The sequence below is a fragment of the Manis javanica genome, chromosome 1 (genome assembly GCF_040802235.1).
Source record: "Manis javanica isolate MJ-LG chromosome 1, MJ_LKY, whole genome shotgun sequence".
In the NCBI taxonomy this organism is placed as follows: Eukaryota; Metazoa; Chordata; class Mammalia; order Pholidota; family Manidae; genus Manis; species Manis javanica.
This window is the reverse complement of record NC_133156.1, coordinates 33906977-33930020: the sequence shown is the minus strand read 5'-3', so window position 1 is coordinate 33930020 and position 23044 is coordinate 33906977. Positions and strand designations below refer to the sequence as shown.

The 23044-nt window shown below is 38.5% G+C and overlaps 1 long non-coding RNA gene across 1 annotated transcript in view; it reads left to right on the top strand.

The window, feature by feature from the left end:
• Positions 1 to 15404: 15404 nt before the first annotated feature.
• Positions 15405 to 23044, top strand: part of LOC140848343 (uncharacterized) — a 41224-nt gene continuing 33584 nt past the window's right edge. The window contains exon 1 of the long non-coding RNA XR_012129067.1: positions 15405 to 15893. This is a non-coding gene — a long non-coding RNA (uncharacterized lncRNA). The remainder of the gene's footprint in view (positions 15894 to 23044) is intronic.

The window sequence follows — 23044 nt, the reverse complement described above, 5'->3', positions numbered from 1 at the left end:
AATGCTAATAAAAATATGCTACATTCTACTGAGAAGTTAACATTTGTTTGGAACTTCTGTGCATCAGGAACTGGGGATTTAAAGATCAAAGAAACAGGAACCCTGTCGTCAGAGAATTCCCAGTCTATTCATATTCTGATAATGCTTCTCATCTCCAGACATTAAGGTTATCTTGTCTCTAGATAATCTTATTTGAAGATGTGATTAGTAAATCTGAGCTAAATGGTTTATTGGTTACTTGCTGATTAGTGATAGGATTGGCAATATTTTGAGAACTATGGATGATACTTGGCTTAGAGGAAAGTTTTGAAAACTGGTAGTCATTATTGGCCTGTAGCTATTTTATTTGGCATCTTCAGTGGGCATTTTTTCACTTGTCTATTTGTTTGTCTGGAAATTTTTAGCCTTCACCTTTTTCATTAAATTTGGGAAGTTTGGGGGACACTTTTTCTCACCCCCTTCTTTTAGGACTCCAACCCAATGCACATATGCATTAGGTCATATGATATTTCCCACAGGTCCCATGCCTGTACATTCTGGCTGTCTGGGGCAGACACTTCCTTTTCCTGCTGTTTTATCAGTAATATAAATAGCTGCGCATCTCTTTTGTTCTAAGAAGGGCACATCACCTCATTTAGGTTTCTTAGTGTTCTCAGCACTCTGATAATTTTTTTTAAAACAAACCTATGATTTTGTAGGTTGGTCATCTTGCTGCAGTTACTAGAGTATGAACCAGGGTGTCTTGTAAATTTCTAATACCCTAACCAGAAACAGAAGTCCTACAGTGTACAAAAAATTTAGATTAGTTACCAACACTAGAAATATTAAGAGGCTTACTGACAATCTTATTTCTCGCTTCTCTTTAATAAGTGAGAAGTTTTGGTAAGAGTGGGCCTAAATTTTCTAGTAACCATAGCTGGAGCCAAGTAATATTGCCCTACTCATAGGAAGGAGCTATGGTATTTATCTGTCCTTCATTGGAGAGTGCTTCATGCTTCACTTTATTCTCTGATACCAAGGCAGGTAAAGAAGCAGAAAGATATACTATAAATACTCCTTTTTTAGGTTCAAATGGCATTTTAAGTCAGGCCATTTCTTAAGTTCTTAAGTGTGTTTTCTTAATGTGGCAATATTCCTCTTGATCTTTTCGAGGAACAAAGCATTCCTAGATCTTTCTTGTTGGTTCATTAGTGTTAAGCTCTGTTTATGAAGGCAAACAGTCCTTTGAAACTAATTATCCTTCATCGAGTAAAAAGATTTGTTGAAATGTGTAATCTCCCAAGATCTTAAGAGATTTTTCTGACAGACTTCTTTTTTAAAGAGTTTTGTTTATAACTGTGTGTGTGTGTATAAGTGTATGTGTTTCTTATCAGTGAAAGGGACTATGATTGAAACCTTTTCATTATTTGAAAAAGATAGAATAAGAGTAAGAGAAAATAAAGTGAAGTATATATTTAGTAAATTATCATAGAAATATTTAAAATTAATATACTCATTGATAAAAAAAATTGCACTGTCAGTTTAAACATTCCCTTGCACTATATATCAAACTCTACCAAGAAACAAAATCACTACCTCCTTCCAATATTTTCTTCATTTCTTTATTCCCTCCAATATTTATCTACTATTTGCCAGGTACCTTGCTGAGTACTGGAGATCTAATGGACAGCCAGATGGACCTGGTTTTTGCACTTACGGAATTTGGGAATGTTAAATGAATAATTATCCAAAGTGCATGAGGTCCTATAACGTATAGTGTACTATAAAAGAACACTATTTGGGTCTCACCATTACTGCCCTAGAAATTAGTGTGCCAAAGTATAAAATTGGGAATGATGTACAGAGGATAAATGTGATCATGAGGGTTCACAGCCGAGGATCATGAATAAGCATGGGGGATTAAACTTTCCTCGTGCTTAAATTTATCAAGGTCATATTCTGAGAGCCAGTGACATTCATTAGACTAGGACTAGCTAGGAGATGTAAAGATTGTGTTCTCAAACCAGGGTAACTCTTGATTATCCACAATTTCTAATCATAGCCTGCCTTGTCCTATGCTTATTAGCTGTTCAGCTGCCCTTCCTCCAACCAGTTCCAGGATTCGTAAAGTCTATACACATTTGACTTTTGTTTATTAAAAGTATAAGTACGATGGCAGAATATGTAGAAGTTAATGATAATTCATGTCATCTGATTTGAAAATGACTTTGAGATGAGTGTTTCCTTACTCTTTCCTCTTTAGGAAGATAAATTTGAGCTGCACAAATTTTAATTAGCCAAAATCTTTTGGTGTATAACAATATGCGACAAAGGAATGTGAAGTACGTTTTCTAATGTTGTTCTCCATGCCCATGTTTTGTGCCTCTGGAAGTGGTCACCTTGGAAAGAGCTCTCATTCCAGCAAATATAGCCTTATATTTACTGTCCAAGCCCCCCATATGTTCTCTTGAATATTCTGAGTGTTAGACCACTTTCATTTGTGCACAATAGACTGACTTCTTAAAACTGGCCAAATATACTTAAAATCTAGGCCTCTGGAATAAGACAGGGTAATACTACTTAGGGCTGAGTTGCTGTTGTTACTGTGTCCTAAACCAGTTATAGCTATAAAGTCAGGAGGGTGGGAGGGCAGGTCTGTGGTTAACCAGCTCTGAAGATAGTTTTTAAAGAGGAACTCCAGACCTCATTAGGTACATAAAAATACATGTGACTAGTCTACAATTATTATATGAAATAACAACAATCATTTGAATATATAAGTGTTGGTATGCTTACAAAAATCTGCTTGATTAGAGGGAATTATAATAAGGCACAAAATAATGAATTCCAAAAAATATGTACCATAATGCTTATTTGGTAGCACAACATGGTTTTATACATATGTAGCAGCTTGTAAAATAAATGAATTATATTTCTTTGTAGATTTTTGTGTTTATAGTGTGAAAATACCTTGTTGAGATATGTTACTTTTGGATTGAGACAGTATGATGATTCAATAATAAAACATGACATTTTCTTGAGGCATTTATGGCTAAATTTTTTAAATTTTAGAATTTCTTACTATATAAGAATACCTTATCATAAAAATACAGAATAACTTATTATAAAAAGAGGTATCAAGGTTTTCTACAAAATTCTGGAAGGCAGAAATAAAAAAAATAGCAATTATATTTTACGTATTTGTAATTTCCTTATAATTAAGAAAAACATGTAATTACTTACTAATAGTCATCTCCATGGCATTCTTAACCCGCTTGCTTTCCAGCAGTGCCCATCACAGTGCTGAGGGGCAGGCAGTGCACACTCCTAGTTTTGAAATCTATGAGTTTCCAAATCAGTACATATGACTATCTCATCTCAAAAGAGGTAGTCACCGCAAATGAAAAACGATTTTTCTTGGATAATGGACATTTAGCACTTTTCTTTGAGATCTAAAATGGGAGTATAATTAAATCTTGTTAAATAATGTTCTAATCATTGTTATCATGTGTCTGTGTATGCATGGGCACTCTCGCATTTTCCTGATGTCTAACTTCCAAATCAGCAGAATTACTGCTGTGCCCAGGAACATAGTGTGGCCAGTTTGCTTTTCTAATACATCCACGTGTGAAAGCCAGATGTTTAAATTCACCTTTTTTTGTTAAAGAGATTATCATCCTGGAATATAATCTTAAGGACAGTTCTTGGACTTGGCTGCAATAAGAAAAAAATCAAAGGAAAGAACGGGCTTTTTATTCTGTGAGGAATATAACATTGCATTCCAGTAGAGGAAACAGGCAATCACCTTTGATCCCCGGTGTGGATGCCCAAGTTTGTAAATTTAATAAAAAGATAAAAAATGTGGCAGTGTTTTTATCTGAAGCAATAAACTCTGATTAAATCTTGCCCATTGGATGCTAACGGTCTTTCTTGGTAGCCATGAAGGTGAGTGAGAGCTTTGGACAAGATAATAGCAACAGACAAATGTGAGAGAATGTGAAGTTTTAAAGAGCTTTTAGAACACTAAAGAGTTTAGGAAATTAAAATAATCAGCATGGCTTTTCATGCTCCTGAGTCGCCTTAACTGCCGGGGTTCATTCACTTCTCTGCCACTGAGTAAATCTGTCTCCTCCGTTGTAATCAGTGTTTCTTAGTCAGGTAATGATGATCTATCATGTTCCTTTTTATTAATATTTAAAAATAAAGCTGGGCCAGAAAGTAATATATCTGTTGAGTCTAACAGGATGCCTGTCAGCTAAACCTTATTGTTCTTACAACTAATGAGATGTTTGTTAAAGGGAGCATATAGGTAGTAATTTATAATAGCATTCTAAAAATTGTTCTTGTCATTATGTTGAGCAGAGGCTATAGCATATAGGAAAAACAATAATTACTATAAGATGTTATAAATGCCTGATTATGTAGGCACATACATAAAATATTTATGTGTAGAAGTGATCTTAAAAACCAGAAACTTTAGATGGAATGTTTTATATTAATAGATACTGAGTACAGTTCAGTCTCAGGCATGTTTATACATATGTACAGAGTAGGGTGTAGTCTTTAGTTAGAATAAATTGTAACTAGTGTTGAGATTAACATTTTTAAATGTCGGTCATATTTGTTAGTTTATATCTGTCACATATGAATGAAGATGACATTTCTATAAGGTATGTGAAGGTTTGAGTTACTGTTATGGGTAGGAGTTAGTGATTGCCATTTTGGTTTTGCCTTAATCATTTGTTCTGGTTAATATTATTGGTAATCAAGGGATTCCAACAACACCTAATTTTTGACTTTAGGTAGAGCTTATAATTTTATTTAAATACTAAATTGAGCTGGTTTCTTTTTATACTAAAACATTAGTTTGGCACAGCTTTCAAAAGGTGCACACTCTGTTAGATAAAGGGTGCCATAATGGCTTCTGAAATGATCTATTCTTTTTGGCATATAAAAAGAAGTTATAATGCTGTTCTTTACAATTTATGTTTCTTAATAAAATGAATAATTCATTCACTCATCTGCTGACAAGCAGAATACTTAAATTAATGTCTCAAAGTAAAAAAATCAGCATCAAACCAAAAAGCTAGGCTTGGAGGTAGGGAAAGAATCCTGGCTATTAGGATATAATACATTTTCAGATAATAACCATAATATATATTTACATTTATTAAGTCTCATTTATAAAGAACAGGATATTAAAAGCTATAAGAAAAAAAGACCATTTATCTATTTGTGTACTATTTTGAAGACTTGAGCCAAATGTTTCATCAGTGATTTGGGTGCTTTTCAATAAATTGGGCAGGGTTGATGTGTTGTGGGTGGGGGAGAGGGAGGTAGGCAGCAATCTCTTTCCTTTGAGCTTGGTTTCTTTAAACCTTCATTCATTAATTCAGCAATGACATTGAGTAGCTGATACGTATGAGGCAAGCTTCTAGGCACTAAAATATATATATTATATATATATGCTATATATATAATGCATATGTAAACACACACACATTAAGTTATCTAAGGCATAGAGTTTATTATTATTTACAAGCAGAGATGACATACCTAAATGAACTTCAGATGAGATTAATTTATAAAATAATTCTTAAGTAAATTTTAAAATGAAATTAATATACAAATGACTCATTAAGAATGAATAAGTGAATCTTATTTGCTGTGCCTTTTTTTTGGTATGATTAATCTACAATTACATGAAGAACATTATGTTTACTAGGCTCCCCCCTTCACCAAACCCCCCTACATACCCCTTCACAGTCACTGTCCATCAGCATAGTAAGATGCTGTAGAATCACTACTTGTCTTCTCTGTGTTGCACAGCCCTCCCTGAGCCCCCACCCATACTCTACATGTTAATCGTAATACCCCCTTACTTTTTTCCCACCCTTATACCTCTCTTCCCACCATCCTCCCCAGTCCCTATCCCTTTGGTAACTGTTAGTCCATTCTTGGGTTCTGTGATCCTGATGCTGTTTCGTTCCTTCAGTTTTCCTTTGTTCTTATACTTCACATATGAGTGAAATTATTCAGTACTTGTCTTTCTCCACCTGGCTTATTTCACTGAGCATAATACCCTCTATGTCCATCCATGTTGTTGCAAATGGTAGGATCTGTTTTATTCTTATGGCTGCGTAATATTCCATTGTGTGTATGTACCACATCTTCTTTATCCATTCATCTGCTGATGGACATTTAGGTTGCTTCCATCTCTTGGCTATAGTAAATAGTGCAGTGATAAACATAGGGGTGCATGTGTCTTTTTCAAACTGGGCTGCTGCATTCTTAGGGTAAATTCCTAGAAGTGGAATTCCTGAGTCAAATGGTATTTCTTTTTTTTTTAAATTTTATTTTGGTGTCATTAATCTACAATTACATGAAGGACATTGTTTACTAGGCTCCCCTCTTCACCAAGTCCCCCCCACATACCCATTCACAGTCACTGTCCATCAACATAGTAAGATGCTGTAAAATCACTACTTGTCTTCTCTGTGTTGTACAGCCCTCCCCGTGCACCCACCCACGCTGTACATGTTAATCCTAATGCCCCCTTTCTTTTTTCCCACCTTATCCCTCCCTTCCCACCCGTCCTCCACAGTCTCTTTCCCTTTGGTAACTGTTAGTCCATTCTTGGGTTCTGTGCTTCTGCTGCTGTTTTGTTCCTACAGTTTTCTTTTGTTCTTATACTCCACATATAAGTGAAATCATTTTGTACTTGTCTTTCTCCGCCTGGCCTATTTCACTGAGCATAATACCCTCTACCTCCATACATGTTGTAGTGAATGGTAGGATCTGTTTTTTTCTTATGGCTGAGTAATATTCCATTGTGTATATGTACCACATCTTCTTTATCCAATCATCTACTCATGGACATTTAGGTTGCTTCCATCTCTTGGCTATAGTAAATAGTGCAGCGATAAACATAGGGGTGCATCTGTCTTTTTCAGACTGGAGTGCTGCATTCTTGGGGTAAATTCCTAGAAGTGAAATTCCTGGGTCAAATGGTATTTCTATTTTGAGCATTTTGAGGAACCTCCATACTGCTTTCCACAATGGTTGAACTAATTTACATTCCCACCAGCAGTGTAGTAGGGCTCCCCTTTCTCCACAACCTCGTCAACATTTGTTGTTCTTTGTTTTTTGGATGGTAGCCATCCGTACTGGTGTGAGATGATATCTCATTGTGGTTTTAATTTGCATTTCTCTGATGACAAGCGATGTGGAGATAGCCAGGAGCATGGGATGAGTTTCCATTTATTAGTGACCTCTTTAATTTCTCTTAAGAGTGTCTTATAATTTTCAGGGTATAGGTCTTTCACTTCCTTGGTTAGGTTTATTCCTAGGTATTTTATTCTCTTTGATGCTATTGTGAATGGAATTATCTTTTCATGTGTCTGTTGGCCATCTGAATTTCTTCTTTAGAGAACTGTCTATTCAGCTCCTCTGCCCATTTTTTAATTGGATTATTTGCTTTTAGTTTGCTGAGGTGTGTGAGCTCTTTATATATTTTGGATGTCAACCCTTTATTGGATCTGTCATTTACGAATATATTCTCCCATACTGTAGGATACCTTTTTGTTCTATTGATGGTGTCCTTTTCTGTAAAGAAGCTTTTAAGCTTGTTATAGTGCCACTTTTTCATTTTTGCTTTTGTTTCCCTTGCCTGGGGAGATATGTTCAAGAAGAGGTCACTCATGTTTATGTCTATGAGATGTTTGCCTATGTTTTTTTCTAAGAGTTTTATGGTTTCATGACTTACATTCAAGTTTTTGATCCATTTCGAATTTACGTTTGTGTATGGGGTTAGACAGTGATCCAGTTTCATTCCCTTACATATTATTGAATATTAGTTGACTATATATGTTGGGTTAATGATTGGAGTCTCTATTCTGTTCCATTGGTCTGCGGCTCTGTTCTTGTGCCAGTACCAAATTGTCTTGATTACTGTGGTTTTGTAGTAGTGCTTGAAGTTGGGGAGTGAGATCCCCACCCCCAACTTTATTCTTCCTTCTCAGGATTGCTTTAGCTATTCTGGGTCTTTGGTGTTTCCATATGAATTTTTAAAGTATTTGTTCCAGTTCATTGAAGAATGCTGTTGGTAGTTTGATAGGGATTGCATCGAATCTGTATATTGCTTTGGGCAGGATGGCCATTTTGACAATATTAATTCTTCCTAGCCAGGAGCATGGGATGAGTTTCCATTTATTAGTGACCTCTTTAATTTCTCTTAAGAGTGTCTTATAATTTTCAGGGTATAGGTCTTTCACTTCCTTGGTTAGGTTTATTCCTAGGTATTTTATTCTCTTTGATGCTATTGTGAATGGAATTATCTTCCTGATTTCTCTATTAGATTATTGTTAGTGTATAGGAAAGCCACAGATTTCTGTGTGTTAATTTTCTATCCTGCCAGTTTGCTGAATTCCTATATTAGCTCTAGTAGTTTCAGAGTGGAGTCTTTAGGGTTTTCTATGTACAATATCATGTCATCTGCAAATAGTGACAGTTTAATTTCTTCTTTACCAATCTGGATTCCTTGTATTTCTTTGTTTTGTCTAATTGCCATGGCTAGGACCTCCAGTACTATGTTGAATAACAGTGGGGAGAGTGGGCATCCCTGTCTTGTTCCCGATCGCAGAGGAAACGCTTTCAGTTTCTTGCTGTTCAGTATGATGTTGGCTGTTGGTTTATCATATATGCCTTTATTATGTTGAGGTACTTGCCCTCTATACCCATTTTGTTGAGAGGTTTTATCATGAATGGATGTTGAATTTTATCGAATGCTTTTTCAGCATCTATGGAGATGATCATGTCGTTTTTGTCTTCCTTTTTGTTGATGTGGTGGATGATGTTTTGTTGATTTTCGAATTTTTGTACCATCCTTCCATCCCTGGGATGAATCCCACTTGGTCATGGTGTATGATCCTTTTGATGTATTTTTTAATTCAGTTTGCTAATATTTTGTTGAGTATTTTTGCATCTACGTTCATCAGGGATATTGGTCTGTAGTTTTCTTTTTTGGTGGGGTCTTTGCCAGGTTTTGGTATTAGGGTGATGTTGGCTTCATAGAATGAGTTTGGGAGTATTCCCTCCTCTTCTATTTTTTGGAAAACTTTAAGGAGAATGTGTATTATATATTCCCTGTATGTCTGATAAAATTCCGAGGTGAATCCATCTGGCCCGGGGGTTTTTTCCTTTGGTAGTTTTTTGATTACCGCTTCAATTTCGTTGCTGGTAATTGGTCTGTTTAGATTTTCTGTTTCTTTCTGGGTCAGTCTTGGAAGGTTGTATTTTTCTAGGAAGTTGTCCATTTCTCCTAAGTTTCCCAGCTTGTTAGCATATAGGTTTTCACAGTGCTCTCTAATAATTCTTTGTATTTCTGTGGGGTCCGTCGTAATTTTTCCTTTCTCATTTCTGATTCTGTTGATTTGTGTTGACACTCTTTTCCTCTTAGTAAGTCTGGCTAGAGACTTATCTATTTTGTTTATTTTCTCGAAGAACCAGCTCTTGGTTTCATTGATTTTTGCTATTGTTTTATTCTTCTCAATTTTATTTATTTCTTCTCTGATCTTTATTATGTCCCTCCTGCTGACCTTAGGCCTCATTTCCAATTTTGATAATTGTGACATTAGACCATTCATTTGGGATTGTTCTTCCTTCTTTAAATATGCCTGGATTGCTATATACTTTCCTCTTAAGACTGCTTTTGCTGTATCCCACAGTAGTTGGGGCTTTGTGTTGCTGTTGTCGTTTGTTTCCATATATTGCTGGATCTCCATTTTGATTTGGTCATTGATCCACTGATTATTTAGGAGCATGTTGTTAAGCCTCCATGTGTTTGTAAGCCTTTTTGCTTTCTTTGTACAGTTTATTTCTAGTTTTATGCCTTTGTGGTATGAAAAGTTGGTTGGTAGGATTTCAATCTTTTGGAATTTCCTGAGGCTCTTTTTGTGGCCTAGTATGTGGTTTATTCTGGAGAATGTTCCATGTGCACTTGAGAAGAATGTGTATCCTGTTGCTTTTGGATGTAGAGTTCTGTAGATGTCTCTTAGGTTCATCTGTTGTAGTGTGTTGTTCAGTGCCTCTGTGTCCTTACTTATTTTCTGTCTGGTGGATCTGTCCTTTGGGGTGAGTGGTGTGTTGAAGACTCCAGGAATGAATGCATTGCATTCTGTTTCCTCCTTTAATTCTGTTAGTATTTGTTTCAGATATGTTGGTGCTCCTGTATTCAGTGCATATATATTTATAATGGTTATGTCCTCTTGTTGGACTGAGCCCTTTATCATTATGTAATGTCATTCTTTATCTTTTGTTACTTTCTTTATTTTGAAGTCTATTTTGTCTGATACTAGTATTGCAACACCTGCTTTTTTCTCTCTGTGGTTTGCCTGAAATATCTTTTTCCATCTCTTGACTTTAAGTCTTTGCATGTCTTTGGGTTTGAGGTGAGTCTCTTCTAAGCAGCATATGGATGGGTCTTACTTTTTTATCCATTCTGTTACTCTGTGTCTTTCGATTGGTTCATTCAGTCCATTTCCATTTAGGGTGATTAGTGAAAGGTATATACTCATTGCCATTGCAGGCTTTAAGTTTGTGGTTACCAAAGGTTCAAGGTTAGCTTCTTTACTATCTTACCATCTAACTTAACTCACTTATTGAGCTATTATAAACACGGTCTGATGATTCTTTATTTCTCTCCCTTCTTATTCCTCCTCCTCCATTCTTCATATGTTGGGTGTTTTGTTCTGTGCTCTTTTTAGGAGTGCTCCCATCTAGAGCAGTCCCTGTAAGATGCCCTGTAGAGGTGGTTTGTGGGAGGCAAATTCCCTCAACTTTTGCTTGTCTGGGAATTGTTTAATCCCTCCTTCATATTTAAATGATAATCGTGCTGGATACAGTATTCTTGGTTCGAGGCCCTTTTGTTTCATTGCATTAAGTATATCATGCCATTCTCTTCTGGCCTGTAGGGTTTCTGTTGAGAAGTCTGATGATAGCCTGATGGGTTTTCCTTTGTAGGTGACATTTTTTATTTCTCTGACTGACTTCAATACTTTGTCCTTGTCTTTGATCTTTGCCATTTTAATTATTATGTGTCTTGGTGTTGCCCTCTTTGGATCCCTTGTCATGGGAGTTCTGTGTACCTCTGTGGTCTGAGAGGCCATTTCCTCCCCTAGTTTGGGGAAGTTTTCAGCAATTATTTCTTCAAAGACACTTTCTTTCCCTTTTCTCTCTCTTCTTCTTCTCTTACCGCTATAATGCGGATATTGTTCTGTTTCGATTGGTCCCACAGTTCTCTTAAAATTCTTTCATTCCTGGAGATCCTTTTATCTCTCTCTGCATCAGCTTCTCTGCATTCCTGTTCTCTGTTTTCTACTCCACTGATGGTCTCTTGCATCTCATTCATTCTGTTTTCAAGTCCTTCCAGGGACTGTTTTATTTCTGTATTCTCCCTCCTTAGTTCTTGCATATTTCTCTGCAAGTCCATCAGTATGGTTATGACTTTTGTTTTGAATTCTTATTCAGGAAGATTGGTTAAATCTATCTCCTCAGGTTCCTTCTCAGGGGATGATGTAGAAGATGTCAAACTGTCTGGGTTAGTCAGTCTTGTCTGGATCAAATTTTTTTGCCTTTTCATGTTGATAGGTACAATGGGAGCTATTGACTCATTTGTCAGCTGGGAGAGTCAAGACTTTCCACTTGCTCCTGGCCTTTCTTTACTGGGACAACTGCAACCCCTAGTGTCTTGTGTTGGGCAATTGCATGTAGATTGGGTCTCTGTATCTTTCCTGGCTGGTATGGAGGAAGCTCCCTTGCTGTGGGCATGGCCAGCCTCAGGCTGCTGCTGTGCTATGGCGTGGTCCCAATGGAGTAATGGACGGGGTCTGTTTGGCTGTTTACCTCCATGAGGGGTCTCAGAGCTGTTGCCTAGGGGGTTAGTGTTCCTGGAGTTCCCTGGAATTTTGAGTTGAAAAACCAGTCCGGAAGCCAGGGAATGTGTGATTGATAATGCCACAATCTGTGTTAGCACTTGATGTATTATCTTTCATTAACCCAATACAGTTCTTGAATGTTATTTGATTTCTGATTCTGCTTTGTAAAATGGGGAAATTGACTCTTGGAGGTTAAGTAAGGTTTTAAGAGCCAGAACTTTGCAAACACTGAAACTAAAAGGTTCCCTGACTTAGGACCTGTTCCTTCCACAATACCACAGGGCCTCTGGAAGCCCTAGTTCCCATTCTAGCTCTGCCTTTATTTAGCTGTGGTTTGGGAGAAATCACCCAAGTCCTTGATTCTCAGTTTGCTCAACTATTAAACATCACTAAGCCAACCAACCAAGTATAACAAGTGAATACACAGCCTCTGCTGTTCTTCCACGGTTGGAGATGGGTTTTTTACAAGTCTTCTGTAAAGACCATGGACGGGTGCCTTTTGAAGCCATGGAACATGGTGGCCCTCTGTGACCCCCTCCCACATTATACATGCTAATTGTAATGTACACTTTCTTTCCCTCTCCCCTTATCCCTCCATTCCCAACTATCCACCCCAGTCCCTTTCCCTTTGGCAACTGTTAGTACATTCTTGGGTTTTGTGAGACTGCTGCTATTTTCTCCTTCAGTTCTATCTTTGTTCTGATAGTCCAATTATGAGTGAAATCATTATATATACACATATATGTAGGCAAGAACCACTAATGTTTGCTAAGATGATATAGCTCCCGACGGCTGGGCAGTGCCCACCATCTGGGGGTGGAGTTTGCAAGAGCAGCACTGTTGCCTGGAGAGTTCATGGTGTCACAGTGGTACCTCTTTCCTAGAGACAGAATGTGTATGCTGAGAGGAGCAGCTGTGATTCTGGGGAGGTGGATGCTGACCAACTTGACAGCATCAGGGAAAATGGAATCCAGACAGAAGGTACTGTGTGTTTCTTTTCATGTTGGTGTCAGTACTAAACAGTTCCATGACCAACATTATGGTTATTAGACTACCCCCATTATCAAGTCACCACCACATAGCTCGTAAGAGTCACTGTCCATCAGTCCAGGAATATGCTGTAGAAGCGCTACTGATCTTTGCTGTTATACTGCCTTCCCCAAGCCAGCCACCTGCCCACATTATGTGTTCTACTTGTAATGCCCCATTTTCCCACTCTTCCCTCCCTTCGAACCCATCCTCCTCAGTCACATTCCCTTTCATAACCATGAGTCCTTGCTTTGGTTCGGTGAGTCTGCTGCTATCTTGTTCCTTCACTCTTTCTCTTTTTTCTGATACTTCACAGGTGAGTGAAATCATTTAATGCTTTTCTTTCTCTGTGTGGCATTTTTCACTGAGCATAATACCCTCTAGCTCTGTCCATGTTGCTGTAAATGGTAGCATTTGTTTTCTTCATATGGCTGAATAATATTCCACTGTACATCTTCTGATGGACACTTGCCTTGGCTATTGTGAATAGTGCTGTGATAAACATAGGTGTGCACATGTCTTCCTTAAACTGGGCTGCTACATTCTTTTTTTCTTTATGTATATGTATGTATGCATTCATTCATTCATTCATTCATTATCTATCTATCTATCTATCATCTACTGATATATCTCTCTATCTTTCCATCATTAATATACAATTCGATGACTAACATTATGTTTACTAGACTCCCTCCATCACGAAGATGCCCCCAGATACCCCATTCCAGTCACTGTTCATGAGCATAGTAAGACACTGTAGAATCACTACTCATCTTCTCTGTGTTGTACAGCCCTCCCTGTGACGCCCCTCCCACAATATACATCCTAATCGAAATGCACACTTTCTTTCCCTCTCCCATTATCCCTCAGTTCCCAACTGTCCACCCCAGTCCCTTTCCCTTTGGTTGCTTTTAGTCCATTCTTGGGTTCTGTGAATCTGGTGCTATTTTGCTCATTCAGATTCTCTTGGTTCTCCTTCTCCAGAGGTTAGTGAAATGATTTGATACTTGTCTTTCTCTGCCAGGATTACTTCACTGAACATAATACCCTCTAGCTCCATCCATGTTGTTGTAAATGGTAGGATTTGTTTGTTTCATATGGCTGAATAATATTGCCTTGTTCATCTTCTGATGGACACTTAGCTTGGCTATTGTGAATAGTGCTGTGATAAACATAGGGGTGCACATGTCTTTTTAAACTGGGCTGGTGCTTTCCTTTATGTATGTATGTATGTATGTATGTATGTATGTATTTATTCATTCATTCATTTGTTACCTATCTATCTATCTGCCTACCTACCTATCTTTCTGTCATTAATATACAATTACATGAGTAACATTATATTTACTAGACTCTCCCCATCATGAAGATGCCCCCATATACCCCATTGCAGTCACTGTTCATGAGCATAGTAAGACACTGTAGAATCACTACTCATCTTCTCTGTGTTGTACAGCCCTCCCTGTGATCCCCCTCCCACATTATACGTGGTTATCGTAATGTATGCTTTCTTTCCTTCTCCCGTTATCCCTCCATTCCCAACTATCCACCCCAGTCCCTTTCCCTTTGGTAACTGTTAGTCCTTTCTTAGTTTCTGTGAATCTGGTGCTGTTTTCCTCATTCAGTTTCTCTTGCCTTCTCCAGAGATTAGTGAAATCATTTGATAGTTGTCTTTCTCTGCCTGGATTATTTCACAGAGCATAATACACTCTATCTCCATCCATGTATTGTAAATGGTAGGATTTGTTCTTTTATTATGGCTGAATAATATTGCACTGTTCATCTTCTGATGGACACGTAGCTTGGTTATTGTGAATAGTGCTGTGATAAACATAGGGGTGCACATGTCTTTTTAAAACTGGGCTGCTGCATTCTATCATTTATTTATCTATCTACCTATTTATTTATTTACCATTAATCTACAATTACATGGGTAATATTATGTTTACTACACTCCTCTTGTCAGCAATTTATCAAAGGTTAAGGGACTATGAAGGCTGGTTGGGAAGGTAGGGAGAAGGGTGGAAAGGAGGCATTACAATTAGCTCTCATAATGTGGGTGGGAGGCCCCACGGGGACGTCAGTATAGTACAGAGAAGTCAAGTAGTGATTCTATAGCATCTTACAATGCTGATGGACAGTAACTGTAATGGGGTATGGGGGGGGGGCTTGATGATCTGGGGAGTCTAGTAACCATAATGTTCCTCATATAATTGTTGACTAATGATCCTGAAAAAAAATACCCGCGCATATCAGACTAGATAACGATGAGACCCAGGGAAAAAAAAAGATCGAAGAGGCGAGAGTTGCAGCATCGTGAGCTCCCGGCCAGCGTCCCGCCGGTCCCTGCAAGCTGCCGCGCTTTCCTGATCGCTCCGCAGGGCTTCCAAGGCCTCCCCCATCAGGCAGCGCAGCGCGGTGACCCCGGGGTCATTTTCCCACGGCGCCTGCGCGCCAGCCCCGACGAACCCCTGCGCTGGCGCTCGCGCTGACTACCTCCTGCCGTCATACCCTGAGGCCCCTTGGCTGCCGAGCCCCCGCCCCCGGGGCACGCCTCCAGGGCGACCTCGGGGCACCTCCGGGCCGGGGACCAGCGGGTACGGGCGGCTGGGGCTGCCGTGATGAGCGAGGCGGTCGCGGGCTCGGGAGGCGCTCGAGGGTAGGCCTCTTGCCCGGCCTCGCCCAGACGAACGCTCCTCCCTCCCCAGGTTGCGGCGAACCGCCTCCCCCCCCACCGACCCGCCGCCGCTTCCGCCACCACCGCCGCTGCCACCGTAGAAGTTCCCTGAAAGCCTTCGCCCATCAGAAGGGTACAGCTAGTGTGGAGGCCCTGCGAGAGCGGCCGCTCACAGCTCTCTGCGCCTGGCGCGCCTGCCCCTCGCGGCCGCCTGTCTGCCCCAGGGTGCCATCGACCCATGCTGCGCCTACAGCCCGAGGGGTGCGCCTGCATTTGTAAGTTTTTAAGTGCTGCTAGATGATTGTAACATTCATAGTTTTATAATTGAGATGTACTAATACATTGCATTGTGTTAGTTTTAGGTGTACTACGTAATGACTTGATATATGTGTTATACATTGTGAAATGATTGCAGCAGTAAGTTTAGTTAACATCCATCACTATATATAGCTAGGATTCTTTCCTTCTTGGGATGAGAATTTTTAATATCTACTCTCTCAACCTTTAAATATACAAATGCAACATTGTTAACTATATTCACCATGCTGTATATTACATCCCAGGACTTGTGCATCTGGTATCTGGAAGTTTGTAACTTTTGACCTTCACCCATTGTGCCTACCCCCTAACCCCTCCTCACTCCCACCTTCTCTGGTATTCACCGGTGTGTTCTGTATATGTATGAATTCTCCCATTTTTGTTCTGTTTTGTTTTAGATTCCAAATGTAAGTGATATCATACAGTATTTGACTTAGTTCACTTAGGGTGCATCCATGTTGTTACTAATGGCAGAATTTCCATTTATTGGTAACTGAATAATATCACATTGTGCATATATATATATATATATATATATATATATATATATATATATATATATATATATATATATACAACATTTTCTTTGTCCATTCATCCATCAGACACTTAGATTGTTTCCATGTCCTGGCTATTGGAAGCAATGCTGCAGTGAGCAGAGCAGATATTTTAAGATTGTGATTTCACCTCCTTTGGATAAATACTCAGAAGTGGAATTGCTGGATCATGTGGTAGTTACACTTTTTATTTTTTATTGAAACTCCATACTCTTTTAGATAGCAGCAGGACCAATTTACCTTCTAACAATGCACCGAAAGGCAACCCTTCTCTCCACATCCTCGGCAACACTTGGTATTACTTGCCTTTCTGATAACAGACATTCTAATAGGTATGAGGTGATATCTCACTGTGGTTTTGATTTGCATTTCCTTGATGATTAGTGATATGTAGCACCTTTTCATGTGCCCGTTCACAATTTGTATGTGTTCTTTGGAAAAATATCCATTTACATCCCTGCCCATTTAGTAATTGGGTTGTTTGGTGGGTTTTCTCCCCTACTGAATTGCATTAAATCTTCCTATATTTTAGATATTAATCCCTTATCAGATATGTGGTCTGAAAATATTTTCTCTCAATCTATAGATTGTCTTTTTATTTTGTTGATTGCTTCCTTTGCTGTACAGAACCCTTTTAGTTTGATAGAATCCTACTTTTTGTTTTTACTTTTGTTGCCTTCTTTCACTCTTGGTGTCAAATTCAAAAAACCATCAACAAGTCCAGTGTCAGTGAGCTTACCCTCTTATGTTTTCTTCGAGGAAGTTCATGACTTTAGGCCTTAATGTTTCAGCCTTTGATCCATTTTGAGTTGCTTTTTGTGTATGGTGTAAGATAATCATCCAGTTTTGTTATTTTGCTGTGCAGTTTTCCCAACCATTTGTTGAAAAGACTGTCCTTTCCCACTGTATATTCCTGGCTCCTTTGTTGTAAGGTAGTTAACCCTGTATGACTGGGTTTATCTCTGAGCTCTCTATTCTGTTCCATGGATCTCAGTGTCTGTACTGTACTGTTTTGATTATTATAGCTTTATTGATACAGTTTGAAATCAGGGAGCTTGATGCCTGCTTTGTCTATTCAGACTTCCATGGTTCCATATGCATTTTTGGTTTGTGCCAGTTCCATGAAAAATGCCATGGGGGTTTTGGTAAGGGGTTACATTGAATCTGTGGATTGCTTTGTGTGGTATGTGATGATAATCGTTTCAGTCTAGGAGCAGAGACTCTTTCCATTTCTTTACCTATTCTTCAGCTTCTTTCATCAGTGTCTTACAGTTCTCAGCATACATATTTTTTCACCTCATTGGTTAGATTTATTCGTGGGCATTTTATTATTTTCAGTGCAGTTATAAATGGGAGTAGTTTCTTAATATCTCTTACTGATAGTTCACAATTTGTGTGTAGACATACAGCTGAGTTTTGTATATTGATTTTACATTCTCAATATTATTGACTGCATTCAGTTAGTTGTAACAGCTTTTTGAGTCTTCAGTGTTTTATGTGCATGTCATATACATATAATGATGGTTTTGATTTTTTGTTCTGATTTGGTTGCTCCTTGTTTCTTTTTCTTGCTTAATTGCTCTGGGTAGGACTTCCACTATTTTATTGAATAAAAATGCAGGAGTGGCACCCTTATCTTGTTGCTGATCTTAGAGGAAAAGCTTTCAGTTTTTCACATTATTGATGATGTTAGCTTTTGTCTTACCACATATGACTGCCATTATGTTGAGGTATATGTACTTTGTTGAGAGTTTTTGGCATGAATACATATTGAAGGACTTCTCAAATGAGTTTTTTGTGTCCCTTGAGATGATCATGCAATTTTTTTTCATGGTTTTCAAAAATTTTTATTAAGGTTCTATTAATGTACACTCTTATGAAGGTTTCACATGAAAAACAATGTGGCTTCTACAGTTACCCATATTATCAAGTCTCCACCCATACCCCAATTCAGTCACTGTCCATCAGTACAGGAAGGTGTCACAGATCACTATTTACCTTCTCCGTGCTACAGTGTTTTTTCCCATGATCCCCCACCACATGTATACTAAGCATAATACCCCTCCATCCCCTTCTCCCTCCCCTCCGCCCCATCAAGTCACCCACACCACTCTCCTATGGTAACCACTAGTGACTTCTCGGAGTCTGCTGCTATTTTGTTCCTTCAGTTTCGCTTTGTGGTTATACTCCAGAAATGAGGAAAATCATTTGGCACTTGTCTTTCTTCACCTAGCTTATTTCAGTGAGCATAATAACCTCCAGCACCATACATATTGTTCAAATGGTAGAATTTGTTTTCTTCTTAAGGCTGAATAATATTCCATTGTGTATATGTACCACATCTTTTTTACCTATACACCAACTGATGAACACTTAGCATGGCTACTGTGAATAGTGCTGTGATAAACATAGTGGTGCATGTGTCTTTTTGAAACTGGGCTGCAGCATCCTTTTTTTTCTTTCTTTTGTTTTGTTTTGTTTTCTTTTATTTCATTTCATTTTATGTTATTTTATTTTACTTATTTAGTTTTACTTTGGTATTATTAATCTACAATTACATGGAGAACATTATGTTTAGTAGGCTATCCCCTTCACCAAGTATCCCCCACAAACCCCATGACAGTCACTGTCCATGAGCATACGCATAGTAAGATGCTGTAGAATCACTCCTTGTCTTCTCTGTGTTGCACATTCCTCCCTGTGCCCCCCCACATTATACATGGTAATCGTAATGCCCCCTTTCTTTTCCCCTTCCTTATCTGTCCCTTCCCACCCATCCTCCGAAGTCTCTTTCCCTTTGTTAACTGTTAGTCCACTCTTGGTTTCTGTGATTCTGCTGCTGTTTTGTTCCTTCAGTTTTTCTTTGCTCTTATACTCCACATATGAGTGAAATCGTTTGGTACTTGTCTTTCTCTGCCCAGCTTACTTCACTGCACATAATACCGTCTAGCTCCATCCATGTTGTTTGCAAATGGTAGGATTGGTTTTCTTCCTATGGCTGAATAATATTCCATTATGTATATGTACTACATCTTCTTTATTAATGTGTCTACTGATGGACACTTTGCTTGGCTATTGTGAATAGTGCTGTGATAAACAAAGGGGTGCACATTGTCTCTATAAAACTGTGCTGCTGCATTCTATCTTGTCTATGTATCTATGTATCTATCTATCTTTCTATAGTCTATGTATCATCTAATTTTCTATCTAATCATCTATTCATCACCTATATCTATCTGTCTATTTATTTATAATTAATCTACAATTAAATGAGTAACATTATGTTTACTCAAGTCCCCCCATCACCAAGATACCCCATTGCTGTCACTGTCCTTCAGTGTAGTAAGATACTGTAGAATCACTACTTCTCTTCTCTGTGTTGTACAGCCCACCCCATGCCCCTCCTCCCACATTATATATGCTAATTCTAATGTGCCCATTTTTCCCCCCACCCTGATCCATCCATTCCCACCCATCCACCCCAGTCCCTTTCCATTTGGTAACTTTTACTCCATTTGTGGGTTTTGTGAGGCTGCTGCTGTTTTCTCGTCCAGTTTTTTCTTTGTTCTGATAGACCAATGATGAGTGAAGTCAGTATATATACATATATATGTAGGGAAGAACCACTAATGTTTGCTAAGATGATGCAGCTCCCCACAGCTGGGTAGTGCCCGCCATCTGGGGCTGGAGTTTGCAAGAGCAGCACTGTTGCCTGAAGATTTCATGATATCACAGTGGTGCCTCTTTCCTAGAGACAGAATGTATATGCAGAGAGATGTGATTCTGGTGAGGTGGATGTTGACCAACTTGACAGCATTAGGGAAAATGCAATGCAGAGCCAAGGTACTGTGTGTTTCTTTTTATTTTGGTGTCAGTACGAAACAGTTACATGAGCAACATTATGGTTACAAGACTACCCCCATTATCAAGTCCCCACCACATAGCTCGTAAGAGTCACTATCCATCAGCCCAGGAATATGCTGTAGAAGCGCTACTGATCTTTGCTGTTACACTGCCTTCCCCAAGCCAGCCACCTGCCCACATTATGTGTTCTACTTGTAATGCCCCATTTTCCCGCTCTTCCCTCCCTTCAAACCCATCCTCCTCAGTCACATTCCCTTTTGTAACCATGAGTCCTTTCTTTGGTTCAGTGAGTCTGCTGCTGTCTTGTTCCTTCACTCTTTCTCTTTTTTCTGATACTTCACAGGTGAGTGAAATCATTTGATGCTTTTCATTCTCTGCGTGGCTTATTTCACTGAGTATAATACCCTCTAGCTCTGTCCATGTTGCAGTAAATGGTAGCATTTGTTTTTTTTTATTATGGCTGAATAATATTCCACTGTACATCTTCTGATGGACACTTGCCTTGGCTATTGTGAATAGTGCTGTGATAAACATAGGTGTGCACATGTCTTTCTTAAACTGAGCTGCTGCATTCTTTCTTTCTTTATGTATGTATGTATGTATGTATTCATTCATTCATTCATTTGTTATCTATCTATCTATCTGCCTATCTATCTTTCTGTCATTAATATACAATTAGATGAGTAACATTATGTTTACTAGATTCCCCAAGATACCCCTTTGCAGTCACTGTCCATGAGCATAGTAAGACACTGTAGAATCACTTCTTGTGATGTTTTTTTCATTCAGGTTCTCTTCTTTCTCCATCTCCAGATGTTAGTGAAATCATTTGATACTTGTATTTCTCTGCCTGGCTTATTTCACTGAACATAATACCTTCTATCTCCATCCATGTTGTTGTAAATGGTAGGATTTGTTTTCTTCATCTAGCAGAATAATACTGCACTGTTCATCTTCTGATGGACACTTGACTATTTTGAATAGTGCTGTGATAAACATAGGGGTGCAAATGTTTCTAATTAACTGGGCTGCTGCATTCTATTATTTTTAATGTGTGTATGTATGTATGTATTCATTTATGTACTTACATATTTATTTTTTATTTATCATTAGTCTACAACTACATGAGTGACAGTACGTTTACTAGATTACCCCCATAACAAATTTACCAAAAGATAAGGGACTAGGAAGGCTGGCTGGGAAGGGAGGGAGAAGGGTGGAAAGGGGTCATTACGATTAGCTCACATAATGTTGTGGTGAGGTCCCACAGGTAAGTCAGTATAGTACAGAAAAGTCACGTAGTGATAGTATAGCATCTTACTATGCTGATGTACAGTGACTGTAATGGGGTATGTTGGGGGGACTTGATGATCTGGGCAGTCTAGTAACAATGTTGCTCATATAATTGTAGATTGGTTATAGTGAATAGCGCTGTGAGAAACATAGGGTTGCACATGTCATTTTTAAACTGGTCTGCTGCTTTCTTTCTTTGTGTATGTATTTATTTATTTATTTATTCATGCATTCATTCATTCATCTCTCTGTCTATGTATGTATGTATGTATGTATCTATCTATCGTTTGCTTTGTGGTACATTTTAGAGTCAATGTGTATTTACCCTTCCTTAGCCTTGGAACCAGCCCTTACTTGTTTTAATGGAAAGTGGTGTCTAGAAACCAATATCTGGGTAGTAGGGGTGTTCATTGCTATTGTGTTATCATACTCCCAGGTCTTCCCAGTGGACAGAACTAAGAGCATATATTATCACAGACAGTTACCTTTATGTTTATTTGTGTACCCATCTTGTATATGGAAAGCTATGAGTTCATTCTGATTTCTCTAATTCCAATCCAATACCACAGGATTCATTTTGTTTTCTTCCTTTGTGTGTTTGTAATGCCCTTCTCTGGTGGTGAGAAACAGGGCTCTCATTATTTTGGTATTTATTTATGTGATTAGTCTCACTGTATGTACACAGTTTCAGTTATTGATGACAAATCCTCTCTTATTACTGAAGACTGCTTACTCTCCCTCTTGGGCCCTTAGACCCCATGCCAGTTTCCCCGCACTCTTGGGGACTCGCTTCTCTCCTGCTTATGCTCTGACTTCTGGTGGTGAACTACCCCTCTCCTGATTGCCCTCCTCACCCTGCTTGGTTTTCATACCATACCAAGTTGCCACTCTTTATTTGAGTTTTGACAGCCCATTATGGGCTACTGTGACCCCCCCACCCCACAGTTCCTCTACCTACAGACACCTTACCTAATGACTTAAAGGCTAAATTTCTCAAGAACAGAAGGAAAACGAAAGGGAAGAGTAAGAACTCCATTATATTTTGTAAAATTCCCTATTCTTTCTGACCCCAGTGGAAATGTATTACTCAAATCAAGGTATAAAGAAACAACATTTCTTGCCTGATAGATATAATACAAGACTCTGTACTTCTCATTTATCCTTATTACTCCTTATATACTATATAATTTGTTAAATTAGGGAAAGAATGTTTAAATTCCCATGTACCAGTAACAGCAAAGGAGAGGAAATATTCAGCCTGAATGGCATTAAAGAAAGGATAATAAGACAAATATATTCCAGTCTTGCAGTCAGCAGATCTGATATATTAATCTGATTATTATGATGTCACAAAAGAAGACACATTGCTTGGAATCTTAGCATTTTTTTAAAGC